At 41.6% G+C, this 14,528-nt stretch overlaps 1 protein-coding gene across 5 annotated transcripts in view; it reads left to right on the top strand.

The window, feature by feature from the left end:
- pag1 (phosphoprotein membrane anchor with glycosphingolipid microdomains 1) overlaps nt 1-14,528 on the top strand; it is a 176,626-nt gene that overhangs the window by 84,572 nt on the left and 77,526 nt on the right. The window lies entirely within an intron of this gene.

Below are 14,528 nucleotides of genomic sequence, written 5' to 3'. Positions count from 1 at the left end.
GTGTCCCCAATTCATCAATCGTGTTAATAAAATACATGTTATAGCAGAATGACTTGTATTTATAAAATATCTTAGGATTCACTCATCCTATTCACAAGTCCTTTCGCATGGGGACTTCCAAGATATCATCTCTCTTCATTGCAGTAATTGATGCTTGAATTAAAAGTGCTCTACCAGCAACCTTTTTACACCCTTCTCTATCTCACCTAAAGATCCTATATCATGGAATATTGAGTTGCCAGTCCAGCCCTTCCCTCGACCATGTTTCTGTGATTGCAATAGGAACATAGTTCTATGTTTTAATCCATGCTATCTATTCAGTCATCAATCGTATCTATTACACTCCTAACATTAAAGACCATCCAGTCTTGTCTTATTGTCTTGATACTCTGCATAGCTGAACTCACTGTGACTTGCTTCCTTTGCTGTAGCATTGTCTGTTTCTTCAATATTCTGTGTCCCCTCCTGCTGCCAGACGACTTTAAACTCCTCCCAACAACACAATCAAATCTACCTGCAAGGATGTTGATCCCAGCATGGTTCAGGTGCAGGCCATCCCATTTGTACATGGTCCACCTGCCCCAGAAACAGTCCCAATGATCCAAGAATCTAAAGCCCTCCCCCTTGCACCAATTCTTGAGCTATCCATCAACCGTGACTGCCTCTCTAAATGTGCTATCCACGTAATTCTCAGCCTCATGTCTTTAACCACTGCTTGAGCTCCAATACTCTGACCTCCAGCCTCTGCTCTTGGGAGTACTTCCTACACCTGTGGCCATCTAGGACATTGGAAGTGTCCAGGACTCCCCACATATGTCACGTTACAAATTCTACTTGGCTAGCCTCTCCTAACATCTCCTAAATTTACGATCAATGCCTTGGACTAGAAGTTATTAGACTTATTTTGTTAGACTTCCTACTCTGTGTCACTAAGGTTATGAAAATGTTAACTTATAACTAAGCTTCCGCTGCACTAAATCTACAGGATAAGAAAGCGTAATTGTCAGGTGCCCAGTACTCACTAACCTGGAGCCTTTCTCACCTTCTGACATCAACCAGAGCCACACTGAAGATTCCCGCAGTGTTCCTGCAGCTTCCCGGATACTGTGTTCCCGCCTCCCGGCTATTGCTGCTCTGAGCTAGGTGCCGTGTAAAGACACACATCAACACATCAATACTAAATAATGAAGCATCTAAAGCCGGGAGGAAATGAACACAATAACTATAACTAGAGAGTAGTATTAGGATACTTAATGGAGTTAAATGTCGTTAAGTTCCCTGAAACTGAGGGCTTGCATCTTAGGATTCTAAAGGAAATAAGGTCCAGTGATAGATGAATACACCGGTAGTAACCTTCTGGAAATCTAGATTCTGGAAAATTCCCAGAAGATTAGAAATTACCCTCTTATTCAAAAAAGCCGGGGGAGACCAAACAGGTTGGTTAGTTTAACATCTGTTGTTAGCAAAGAGTTGGAGTCTATTATAAAGGATGGAATAGGAAAGCATTTAAAATATGTAATGTGGTCAAGCAGAGTTAGCGTGGCTTCACGGAGGGAAAAGCATGACTAACAATTTTTTTACAGTCCTTGTGAGGAGGTATAATGTAGGTTAGATAAAAGGGACCCAGTAGATATAACATATTTGGATTTCTAAAAGGTGTTCAATAAGGTTTCACACATAAAACTATTAAATAAGATAAGAGCCCATTGGTATTAGGATAGTAGATTGGCATTGATGCAGTTTTGGCTAATTAATAGGAAACAACATCGGGATAAAGTGGCAACCTGTAACTAATGGGATAGCCACAGGGATCAGCGCTGGGGCTACAGTTATTTGCAATATGTATTAATGACTTGGATGAGGAAAGTCAGTGTTCTTTGGCCAAGTTTACAGTCATCAGAAAAATAGCTGGGAAGGTATGTGATGAGGATGATACAATGCACAACATGGGGCTTAAGACTGGTTAAGTGAGTTGACAAAACCTGACAAATATAATAGTGTTGGAAAACATGAAGTAATGTGCTTTGACAGAAAGAATAGAAGTGATTTGTTATTCAAATAGACTGCAGGAGGCTGCAGCACAGAGGTGTTTGTCAATCCTTGTGCATGAGTCATGAAAAGCTAGTATCTGGCTCAACAAGTAATAAGGAAGTCATGATGAAGAGCATATGTTCGCAATATTGATTCTCCTCCTCGGATGCTGCCTGACTGGCTGTGCTTTTCCAGTGCCATACTTTTTGACTCTGATCTCCAGCAATCTGCAGTCCTCACTTCCTTTTAGGTAATAAGGAAGGCAGATGGACTGTTGGCCTTTCTTTCAAAATGAATGGACTATTAAAATAGAGAGGGCGTGCCAAAACTTTACAAGACAATAATTAGACCACACCTGGAATACCGTTAACACTATTGATCCTGTTATTGTAGAAAAGATACTGGCATTGGAGACCGTCCAGAACACGTTCACTACATTGATTCAGAATATGGAGGGTTTTTGTTATGAGGAGTGGTTGAGTAGATTGGCCTTGTATTCTGGATTAGTGGTGCTGGAAGAGCACAGCAGTTCAGGCAGCATCCAAGGAGCTTCAAAATCTGGTTTCGGGCAAAAGCCCTTCAGGAATAAAGGCAGTGAGTCTGGAGCGTGGAGAGATAAGCTAGAGGAAGGTGGGGGTGGGGAGAAAGTAGCATAGAGTACAATGGGTGAGTGGGGGAGGGGATGAAAGTGATAGGTCAGGGAGGAGAGGGTGGATTGGATAGGTGGAAAAGGAGATAGGCAGGTAGGACAAGTCCGAACAAGTCATGGGGACAGTGCTGAGCTGGAAGTTTAGAACTAGGGTGAGGTGGGGGAAGGGGAAATGAGGAAACTGTTAAAGTCCACATTGATGCCCTGGGGTTGAAGTGTTCCGAGGCGGAAGATAAGGCATTCTTCCTCCAGGTGTCTGGTGGTGAGGGAGCAGCGGTGAAGGAGGCCCAGGACCTCCATGTCCTCGGCAGAGTGGGAGGGGGAGTTGAAATGTTGGGCCACGGGGCGGTTTGGTTGATTGGTGCGGGTGTCCCAGAGATGTTTGGGCGGCACGGTGGCACAGTGGCTAGCACTGCTGCCTCACAGCGCCAGAGACCTGGGTTCAATTCCCGCCTCAGGCGACTGACTGTGTGGAGTTTGCACGTTCTCCCCGTGTCTGCGTGGGTTTCCTCCGGGTGCTCCGGTTTCCTCCCACAGTCCAAAGATGTGCAGGTCAGGTGAATTGCCCATGCTAAATTGCCCATAGTGTTAGGTAAGGGGTAAATGTAAAGGTATGGGCGGGTTACGCTTCGGCGGGGTGGTGTGGACTTGTTGGGCCGAAGGGCCTGTTTCCACACTGTAATGTAATCTAATGTAATCTAATCTAATCTAATGTTCCCTAAAGCACTCTGCTAGGAGGCGCCCAGTCTCCCCAATGTAGAGGAGACCGCATCGGGAGCAACGGATATAATAAATGGTATTAGTGGATGTGCAGGTAAAACTTTGATGGATGTGGAAGGCTCCTTTAGGGCCTTGGATAGAGGTGAGGGAGGAGGTGTGGGCACAGGTTTTACAGTTCCTGCGGTGGCAGGGGAAAGTGCCAGGATGGGAGGGTGCGTTGTATTCGCTGAGTTTAGAAGAATGAGAGGCGATTGTATTGAAACTTAGGATTCTTAATAGGACTGATCAGGTAGATGCAGAGAGGTTGTTCCCCTTGTGGGAGAGTCTAGAACCAGAGTGACAGGTGAGAATCTTTCCGAGAGTAGTCAGTCTGCTGGAGTTCATTATCACAGAGGGCTGCTGAGGCTGGGTTGTGATGTATATTAACAAGACTGAGATGGACAGGTTTTTAATGATTAAGGGAATCCAGGGTTATTGAGAAAAGCAATGAAGCAGAGTTGACAACTGTCAGATTACAGTGATCTCATTGAATGGTGAAGTAGACTCCATGGGCTGAATGGCCTGCTTCTGCTCCTATCTTTTATGATTGACCCACAGCACCTTCCCATGCAATCTCAGGAGGCATATCACTTATCCTTTTCCTCCTCCCTCCTCATTGTGCAGTATGTCAAAGACTCCTTCCTAGTGAAGTTGCAATTTACCAGCATTTCTTTTAATCTTTGACAACCACCTGATGAAGGAGTGGTGCTCTGAAAGCTAGTGCTTCCAATTAAACCTGTTGGACTATAACCTGGTGTTGTGATTTTTAACTTAATGAAAGTGAAGTACTGTACTTGCGAGAGATCTGAAATAAAAACAAAGTATACAGAGAATCTCAGGCTGGTAGCATCCACGGAGAAAGAAATGAAGTTACTGTTTTGAGTCCAATGGCTCTTCTGAATTATTAACACCTACCCTGGACCTAACTCTCTTCTCCTGAAACACACTCTTCATATTTTGTTCTATGATACCCAGAATCTGTAGTGTCCCTCATTCTTCCTTTTTATTCCCTATCGTTTTCATCCAGCATCTGTTTACAAAACATATTACATCACTTTTCCACTTCTCATCTCTGAAGAAAAGTTATATTGGACTCAAAACATATTAATCCTTTCTTCCTTCACAGATACTGCTACACCTGAGTTTCACCAGCACTTTCGGTGTTTATTTCCCTTTTCGAAAATCTGCAGTATTTTGCATTTGTGTGATGCTGCTTCTCTCTGTGTCTGTCTCTCTCACTCTCCTTTCTTTCTCACTCTTTTCTTTCTCTCTCTCACTCTTTTCACTCTCACTCTCACTCTCACTCTTTTCTTTCTCTCTCTTTTCTTTTCTCTCTATCCCTTGATTTCTACCCCCACCCCCCCCCCCCCCCCCCCCCCCCCCCTCCCGTTTTGGCTGTTTGATCTATCTTCTGCTGATGACGCATAAATTAAGAATCGATCGTCAGTCCCTCACTGTACGTCAGTCTCTTGTCTGACATACTCATTTCCTCGGTGGGCATGCACAATTTTTCCCCTGTCGTTACCAGGACCCACTCAATTGTACACCCCAGTGGCTCTCTGATGAAACAACACAAACTATTTCATTATATTATTGCAAGGATACTGAGGCGGCATGGTGGCACAGTGGTTAGCACTGCTGCCTCACAGCGCCGGAGACCCGGGTTCAATTCCCGCCTCAGGCGACTAACTGTGTGGAGTTTGCACGTTCTCCCCGTGTCTGCGTGGGTTTCCTCCGGGTGCTCCGGTTTCCTCCCACAGTCCAAAGCTGTGCAGGTCAGGTGAATTGGCCATATTAAATTGCCCGTAGTGTTAGGTAAGGGGTAAATGTATGGGTGGGTTGTGCTTCGGCGGGTCGGTGTGGACTAGTTGGGCCGAAGGGCCTGTTTCCACACTGTAATGTAATCTTAAAAAAAAAAATGTAATCTAATCTAATGTAATGTAATTTTGTGAATTCCACTTTGTCCACAAAGTTAACTTTATTAACCTTCTCCAATTTCTACTGTTTGTGCTCCATCTCTCTCTGCCACATTTTAGATTAGATTCCCAACAGTGTGAAAACAGGCCCTTCGGCCCAACCAGTCCACACTGACCCCTCCGAAGAGTAACCCACCCAGAACTATTTCCAGCACATCCTTTGACCACCAACGTGCAAACTGCACCCCATGCGCCCCCAACCACCCCTCTCTTCTCTACCCCCCAACAAACATCCGCTGCACCATCTCCTAATAATTTAAATATAGTACAAGTAAGAGAGCTAGTACATCAGTTGAAAATATCAGTGAATTGTTAATGGTCACAATGTTGGTAGATTCTTCCAGAATGTAAAATTGATCTGCATTTACATTGTGGAATACATATAAATTATTGCTATAGCCTGAACATGTCAGATGTCTTGGTAGAACTAACACTTGTGTTATTCTGGGATGATTGTGAGAGTTTTGAAAATGATCTGTGGATGGTTCAGCAATTTTACTTATATTGTGTGAGGAAGACTGTTCCTGAAGGCATCAAAGGCAATTAAAACCTGACAATGAGCAGTCACAGATTATTGCTTGAATCTTAATGCAAAGGCTTCTCACTTAGATGTTTGTCAGTATCCATAGAGCCTTTCTGATTTGCAGCTTCTCCATGTGCAGTTGTGTGGGAAAGTGATTAAGCAAGTATTGTATTAGGAAGTTCATGTGGAGTGGGGAAAAACAGAGTTCATGCTCATTAGTCAAAGTAAATTCTTGAGCGAATCATCTTCTGCGGTGATCTTGGAAAATTATTATGCTGTGCTTCAGCCAGATGTTTAAACTATTCCAAGGGATCTCTAGGGAAACAGTTTGCTTCCTTCAGCGACTATTATGGTATGGAAAATCACTTTAGTTTCAGTTCATTACATTCTATAATCCTATTTGTTTAATGTTATTAGACAGCTGCATCAGTCACATATTATATTTGTTCTTACTGCATAACTTATAATTTTCATAGCCAATGCTTACCAAGCAGACAGGTGGATACATAACTGTAATTTATCTGGGTAGTGATAATCAGATAAAACCAATGGACGAACTTGTGCGTTGAATGAAACCATGTTTTGCACTGTGGTATTCTGCAGTGGCTTCAAAATGTGTGACACATTTGTTTAATTGCATTTACTAATGCACATCACACATGCAGATCTACTTCATAATGGATTTTTCACAAGTCACAATGCATTCCTTTGTGGTTTGGTCTAATTAGTGACTGAGGGAATTTTACACGGCTACAATATGTTCAAAGTCTTGGGTGATGAGGGGAGAAAAGTGATCAATTGTTTCGGTATATATGTTGACCCAGCTACTTAAGGTAGCTTATTTGTGCTGCAGTGAAATGTTTTGCATTCAATCTCAGACCAGTAATTATGGTTTCTGTGGTCTCCAAAATAGCTCCTCATCATGCAATGTTTTAGAATGAGTTCTCATGCTGTAAGTTATTACATACTGTAAAATATGAAGATACATATCCTATGATGTGAATTATAGTAGGTCAGTGTGCAATGATATTAAAGGACCCACACATTGACATTGTCAATCCTGTCAAAATGAATTGCTAAATGAATTAGCAACCGTAGCAGCAACAGACCTGAATATCGCACTGCTGTCATACCAGTGATCTCCAGTCTTTTGATGCCATGGCTCTGAATTAGAGACAGTGGGCAGGAGAATACCAACTCTCTATGATTGGTTTTGCCATAAAAAAACAAACCAGGTGACCACCTCAGTGAGCTCCACTTTTGAATAAAGAAATACCTCATAACCCTTTGACCCCTCCTAACCCAGAACCACAGTTAGTAGTATGTGCTGCTTGACCCTAGAAGCAATGCATGAGGCCAAAGAGAAATTCTATTGCCGCCTTTATCAGTCATTGACCCATGTCCCAAAGGCAGACAAGCTGATTCTTCGTGACTTCAATGTCAAAGTTGTGAGGAAAACTGACCTCTGCAAAGCAGTGATTGGCAATGAAAGCATTGGGAAACCAAAAACCATTGCAATGCTCCTCCCGATGAAAAGCCCAGAGTATAGTCTGGTAAAAACGAACAATTGTTTCATCAGGAGGACAAGTGCAAGATGACGGGCGGCACGGTGGCACAGTGGTTAGCACTGCTGCCTCACAGCGCCAGAGACCCGGGTTCAATTCCCGCCTCAGGCAACTGACTGTGTGGAGTTTGCACGTTCTCCCCGTGTCTGCGTGGGTTTCCTCCGGGTGCTCTGGTTTCCTCCCACAGTCCAAAGATGTGCAGGTCAGGTGAATTGGCCGTGCTAAATTGCCCGTAGTGTTAGGTAAGGGGTAAATGTAGGGGTATGGGTGGGTTGCGCTTTGGCGGGTCGACTTGTTGGGCCGAAGGGCCTGTTTCCACACTGTAAGTAATCTAATCTAATCTTATCACATGATAGCTCGCTCACCGGAGACATTGGCACCCGATTAACTACATCTTGATCTGAGCATGGGACTGCAAACGTGTTCACATCACCATGTTATGACAAAAGCTAATGACTGGACTGACCATCTGGTCTACTTTATAGAACGTAGAACATTACAGCGCAGTACAGGCCCTTCGGCCCTCGATGTTACGCCGAACCTTCTCCATCTCCTTAGGCCAAAAGTAGCAGTGGTGTCAGAAAATTCAAAGCTGACAGGCTTGAAGACTGTGTGAAGAAAGACCTACACAGTCAGTGCCTCACATCCAATCCGATGATGCACAATGAGCAGGACTGCAGAATGTCCAAAGCATCTGGTCTGCCCTTAAATCCACTAAAAACAGCACTTGCAAAGAGACTCTAAGTTTCTGAACAAAGAAGCTGGTTTGATGAGAATAACCAGGAGACCAGGAGCTGTGTAATCACAGTTGAAAGGTGTTCCTGAATGGAAGCATGACCAAACTGTGAAGGAAAGAAGTACGTTGACAGAAAAATGAAGACCAAGCTCTAACGAAAGCCCATGGTTAAAGAAAAGAAAGTATTTGGAAAAGAATGCAGGAAACATTGCAACTCACTGACAGCCATGACATGCTTGGATACTTCAGGATATGGAGGTGCTGGTGTTGGACTGGGGTGGACAAAGTTTAAAAATCTCTCAACGCCAGGTTATAATCCAACAGTTTATTTGTAAATACTGTTGGAGTGCTCCGAAACCTTATACTTCCAAATAAACCTGTTGGACTATAACATGGTGTTGTGAGAGTTTTAACGTTGGATACTTCAGTGCAGTCATGACCGTCTACAGTCCAAGTACATAAGGACCTACTGTTCAGCGAAAGAATGGAGTGGTGCTCAACAGGGTCAGGGAGTCAATCAGAGCTTGTTGTTAGGAGCATTTTGAGGTGAATCTCAGTTGAGAAAATTCTCAATGTAAGTGCCCTTATTCTCATCCCACAGCATGTTATTTGCCACCACCTCAGCACAACCCCAGCCCAACATGGGATTTTCCCTCCTGATAGTGGACAACCAACGTGATTACAGGTGCAGATGGAATCCCCACCAAAATGCCACAATAGAAAACATTCTTTGCCTCAAACCCAGTACCAAACTCGTGGTCTACCAAGCAATCATGTTCCTGACCTTGTGTTTGCATTGGAGATGTGGACAAAACCTCAAATCCTGAGAGAAATACCACCAGCAATTCCTCTGTAAAATCCTGCAAATGTTAAGGCAGGTAGTCACTTTAATATCAGTCTCCTCTCCTAGGCCACATATCCAGCAGCAAGGCACTGATTAGTATCTACAACTGCTTTGAGGCAAATTGCCTTACAGAAGACTTCCAAAACAAACTCTTTACTCTAAGCTCTGTTACAGCAAGATGTTATCTGGAGCACAGAAATGGGATGCTGTCACCCAAACTGGAGAAAAAGCATCCACACATGTACCATTAAGCTTGAGCACTTCCAACAGGTCTATGTAGATGCATAATATTCATGATTTGGAGATGCCGGTGTTGGACTGGGGTGTACAAAATTAAAAATCTCACAACACTAGGTTATAGTCCAACAGGTTTAATTGGAAGCACTAGCTTTCGGAGCGCCGCTCCTTCATCAGGTGGTTCCATAATATTCATGTCATTGCTATCAGCCTGACACTGCTGTTGAAGTTGCCTATATGTTATGGACCAGATCAAACCCCCTACAAATGTATCAAGGGGATTGCCTACACCCTAACATTTACCTTACATAAATTGCAGTGTATCAATGTAATTTGATTGATTACACTATTTGGCTTTAAGCAAAACTCACTTTATTCTTACCGTACATTTTTTAAAAAGTACAAACAAAAGAATGTAAAAATGCTCTGCCTAACTCTATTGGAAAACATAACAGAATACTAGATTATTTAACTACTAAACAGCATCTGATCCAATATCATAACACTCCATGAACACACCCTTGGCAAAGGCAAAGTCAGGAAACTAAAGAGAGAGAAACAGAGAGGGAGAGCTTCTGCAGCCAACTTTCAAACTCTAACAGTTGTTGAGTACTCAACTAAAACCCTGTTTCTGTGGGAGCCTGACTCCACCCATTCAGGCTGCTTCTATTGTTCCAACTTAAAAAAAAACCAAGGACTCACAAGCTGTTTACTTTATTGGCTTGGAGATGACAGCTTAGTACCCATGGCTCTTCAAAAACAAACAGGAAGAAACACAACTCTAAAAGCCATAGTTTTGTCACCTATACAACAGTAATTGGATTGTATTTTTGTATGATTGTATTTTTATCATTCAAATAAAAGATGTATTTGAAGATATTTCCAAGTGATAATATGGAATGGGATTAAATACTGTTTTAATAAGTAAAATATTCACAGCCTGGAAGTAACATGATCAAAATTCTGCAAATAAATTTCCCCAACACTAAGTTGACTTTACATCTTCAGCAATTTATTGCAATTATATTAAACTAAATTCAATCTTAAAATCATTTAAAATTAATTTAACATAGAGAGGGCTGTCATTATAGCTCCCAATGTCTCAGCAAATATCATCTTTGAAATATTTAGGCATCTTCATCCAGTGTATTCATCGTCTAATATTTATAAATTTCTCCCATCCATAATTTTCATCACTTCTCCTAAATATTCAATGGTATTTAATGAAATTTAATTGTGTAGTACTTTTGCAAAAATATACCCAGCATTCCATTAAATCTGTCCAATATTAAACAATCATCATGCTAAAAATGTTAATTTTTAAATGTTTCCTTACAGTCACTGTGTCTTTTCAAACTTAATCTTGCTGTTTCGTTTATCATACATTACCCCACAGCAGGTGATTGGCAGAAGTTGGAACGGCTTGCAGGAAATAGTCAGCATGCAGGTTAAATGGATAAAGAATTTGATTCTTGACATGCACAGCAAACAGGATATGGTCCTGTCTGGTGTTGATCATAGAGTACTTAAAGTATTATTTTCATGCAGTGAGTTTTGCTAATCAAATGTTTTTTTTTTTGGATTTGTTTTGGCTCAGATTTAAAATTAATGATTGAACTAGTAGCTTTTCAATCACGTCAGTCAAATGCAATAAAAACTTTATGACAATGGAGAGAGGTCAGAAGTGGCAAGGAAATATTAAATTAAATAACTATTTCATGAAATGTATTGAAAAATAATGAAGTATTTTTTTCTCAAACATTTTTAAACTATCAGAAAAACATGATTGATGTTTAGACTGGAAATCCATTTAAACTGTAATGTGTGCTTTTAAGTAAGATATTTATTAAGGCCAGTCCAAGATATTTTTGTGCTTTATAACAACAGTGGTTGCTGAAATTCTGTGACTTTGTGTAAATGGCCAGTTTTCAGCTTGACTTGATATTTCCAATGAGATTTGAGAATCAGAAAAACTTAAGAAAAATAATTTCTCAGGTAATCACATGAGCAGTTGAGAGTCTACAGTGAAGCATGTTATGAAATGTCTGCAAAAGCATAAATCTATTGAATTCACATAAATCTATTTAATACAATGTATAAAGAATTAGTCAACCATTGCTGTAGTATAGAAAACCAGCATAAAATAGGAATTAGCCTTGGTGTGTAATATAGCAGTCAGGATGCATTGTGGCGATAATGAATCTAATACATTTTATGACTTTGTCTCCAATTTAAAGTTTAGTTGGCCAGTGTAGGAGATGTCCTATATTATAAGAATTGTAATCAAACTCTATGTATCAAATTTTAAACTGCTTTAATTATTGTAACCATTAGTTGCACTTAATGTATGTCTTACCTCATGGTGATAGTGGAGGAGCTTTGTCCAACTAATTGGCTTGCAGGTAGTGTTAAGTAGCTTATTGGGTAAAAGCCATGGAATTTTCACTTGTAGCAATCTTTCAGGTTTTTCAAATTAATGTACCACAATTCTACATCAAGTATTCTTGCATTAGGTGTAGCATGTGTTTATATCTTTTGTAAAAAGGCTGCTTCTTTAATTCAAACAAAGATAAGCGCTTTCTTCTCTCATCAATGTATTTCCTTTTCATTTAGCATGCTAGTCACTCCCATGACCTGAATGTACAATTATCTGAATGTGTTAAATTGTGAACAATTTTGTGTCCTAAACTTTAAAGCCAGTAAATTGAATTAAATTATGCAAAGTCATTTTACAGCTCCTGGGTAGAGAGTTGATGCATTGATCACAATTTGGTTGTTCACATTGAAGTCCCAAAACTGGGTGGAAATGCACATCCACAACACAGGAGAGGTGGGAATCCCACTTGACTAGTAACTCATAAACCAGGCTAATTTTGGGGACAAACAAAAACCGAAGAACTCTTCAGATGCTTGAAATCAAAAATAAAATCAACAATTGCTGGACAACTTTGGAAAAAAGGTCTCTGGACCCGAAACCTTAACTCTGCTTTCTCTCCACACATGCACCTGACTTTTGAGTTTTTCCAACAGTTTCTAGTTTTGGGGGACACTAGTTCAAATCCCAGCGTGATAGCTGGTAAAACGTAAATTCAATTAGTAAATCTGACATTGAAAGCTAATCTCAGTGCTGGTGATCGTGAAACCAGCCTCAATTGTCTCAATGCTTATACTCTTCAGAAAGGAATCTGCTATCCTTACCTGGTATGGCTCCTTTCAGACTACATCCTCAGCATCCTCACTATAGATGCAGGTCCTCCAAAATTTGCACGAATGCAGTATGTTTCAGGGACATCGAGAATTCATTCCATAGCTACCTAATGGACTAGAACAAGGTAGGCAACAGCCTATCTCCACATAAAGTCAAGGTACAGGGGGCACCCATCCAAGTTACTAGAAGGAAATTAAATAAGTGGACCAGCACTGGAGGTGTTCACTGGGGTATATTAGTTTGTCCCCACGCATACTTGTGTAATGCCTGATGAAAAAAAAAGTTGAAGTATGAATTGAAATGAGTTATACAATTATTTCAAAACACCATTTGATTACACCGAAATTAAATCCAGTGAGGTTTGATCTGTAAAGTTGAGATACTTGAGACCGCCTGTTATGATGGCCTTTGCACATTCAGTTACCATCACAGGGAAATGAAGGCTCCTGAAAATCAATCAGTGACCCATGCCTCTGAAAGAGCGATTTTTGGTTCTTCATCCTCTCCACTTGTGCTTCATGAAAGTCTGCTGATCAAAGAGTTGCCTATCTCCCTACCAGACATGTCAATCTTTCATTGTTCGATCCCTCTGTAATGCCTTCATCAAGTGACGCTATTATATGTTTTGAGGTAACTTTTTCTCCTTCTGTAGACATGGCTCACACAGTGACCTCCCCGACTGCAGCGCTTTTCCCCTCTGTACCACTGGGTTGGACAATGTGAAGCAAACAACATACAGGAGTATTGTAAGACTTCCCCAAATCTATTGAGGCACCAGAATACCATCTATAAGGTTTTGGTGGACTGCTCAGTTATAGCCATGTGGCAGTGGTTATGTCTGTTCTTTGTCTCTGAGTCAGAGTTGCATACAGGAGTCAGAAGCCATGATTAAGTATATCTCCCCTGCCCACAGAATCTAGTAATGAGCATGGCCTGAAAGGCTGAGGTGATTGTGACTGTCTGTCTGAGGATGTATTAATCATGAAAACTTCTGGAAACCTCAGACCACCGACATGAAGTGCTCCTGGTGCTCACGCACAATCTCTACATTGAGTGAGTGAAAGCCCTTTAATTCCTAAGGACACCTGGTTACTGTGAGGGAGTTTTGATGGCCACATGTGTGATTTCAATGACCTGCTGCACTGGTAAAAACTCAGTCTTGGACTTGCAGCTGATAGCCCTCCTAACCTAACAGGCCTGACCTGTTGAGGATTTGATAGGTAGACCAGTCTGCTGGTACACTCAATGCAGGGATCGGCTACTGACTGGAAAGCTCACCTAGATCTGCAGACAATCCTTGGAAAGAACTGTAGGCAAAGAATTGGCATGCTAATGTCACCTTTAAAGTAAGTCATTGGTTTGTTGCTACTTCTCAGTGCCCTTAACTCCTGTTCCATTATTCTACTTAATTACATCACTAAAATAAAACAAAATGTAGGTGGTGCTGGAAATCTGATACTAAAAGAGAAATTACCGGGGAATCTCAGGAGGTCTGGCAGCATTGGGGACAGAAAACAGTTAGCATTTAAAGTCCAGTGATTCCTCTTCTGAATGTTGTGAAGAGGAGAGGTCGCTGGACTCTTTGTTTATTTTACTAATCCTGTCATTACCCTACCAAATAGGAGTGGTCTGGAAACACATTCCTGGACTATTCATCAAAGCTAAGCCTCTGTTGGTACACCTATAGAGCCAGCTACAGCCTTCTGTGAACAGGATGTCCTTATCCCATGTGTCCTTCCTGTCCAGACTCCAAGGCCTTTCTCTGGCCACTAAAATACCCTGACTGTTGCAAAGTTGCAGCACGTAGCAACCAGCCCGTCTCTGGGCTACCTCGTCCTCACTGGATGAGAAGACCGATTCCAAACCTCAATCGCAGATGAGGCCTTTACTCCCTTGTTACTCCGACAGCTTTTGTTCTGCCTCCTTTTTGGATCTGGGAGAGATCTCTCCAGCAGCAGCAATTCAAATTGGGACTACCCTCTGCTGAGCCATTAAACCTG

Source organism: Chiloscyllium plagiosum, unplaced genomic scaffold (assembly GCF_037043375.1).
Source record: "Chiloscyllium plagiosum isolate Xiang-an unplaced genomic scaffold, Cpla_swu_hap1 HiC_scaffold_4, whole genome shotgun sequence".
NCBI classification, from domain to species: Eukaryota; Metazoa; Chordata; class Chondrichthyes; order Orectolobiformes; family Hemiscylliidae; genus Chiloscyllium; species Chiloscyllium plagiosum.
This window is presented reverse-complemented; position numbering and strand designations above follow the sequence as displayed.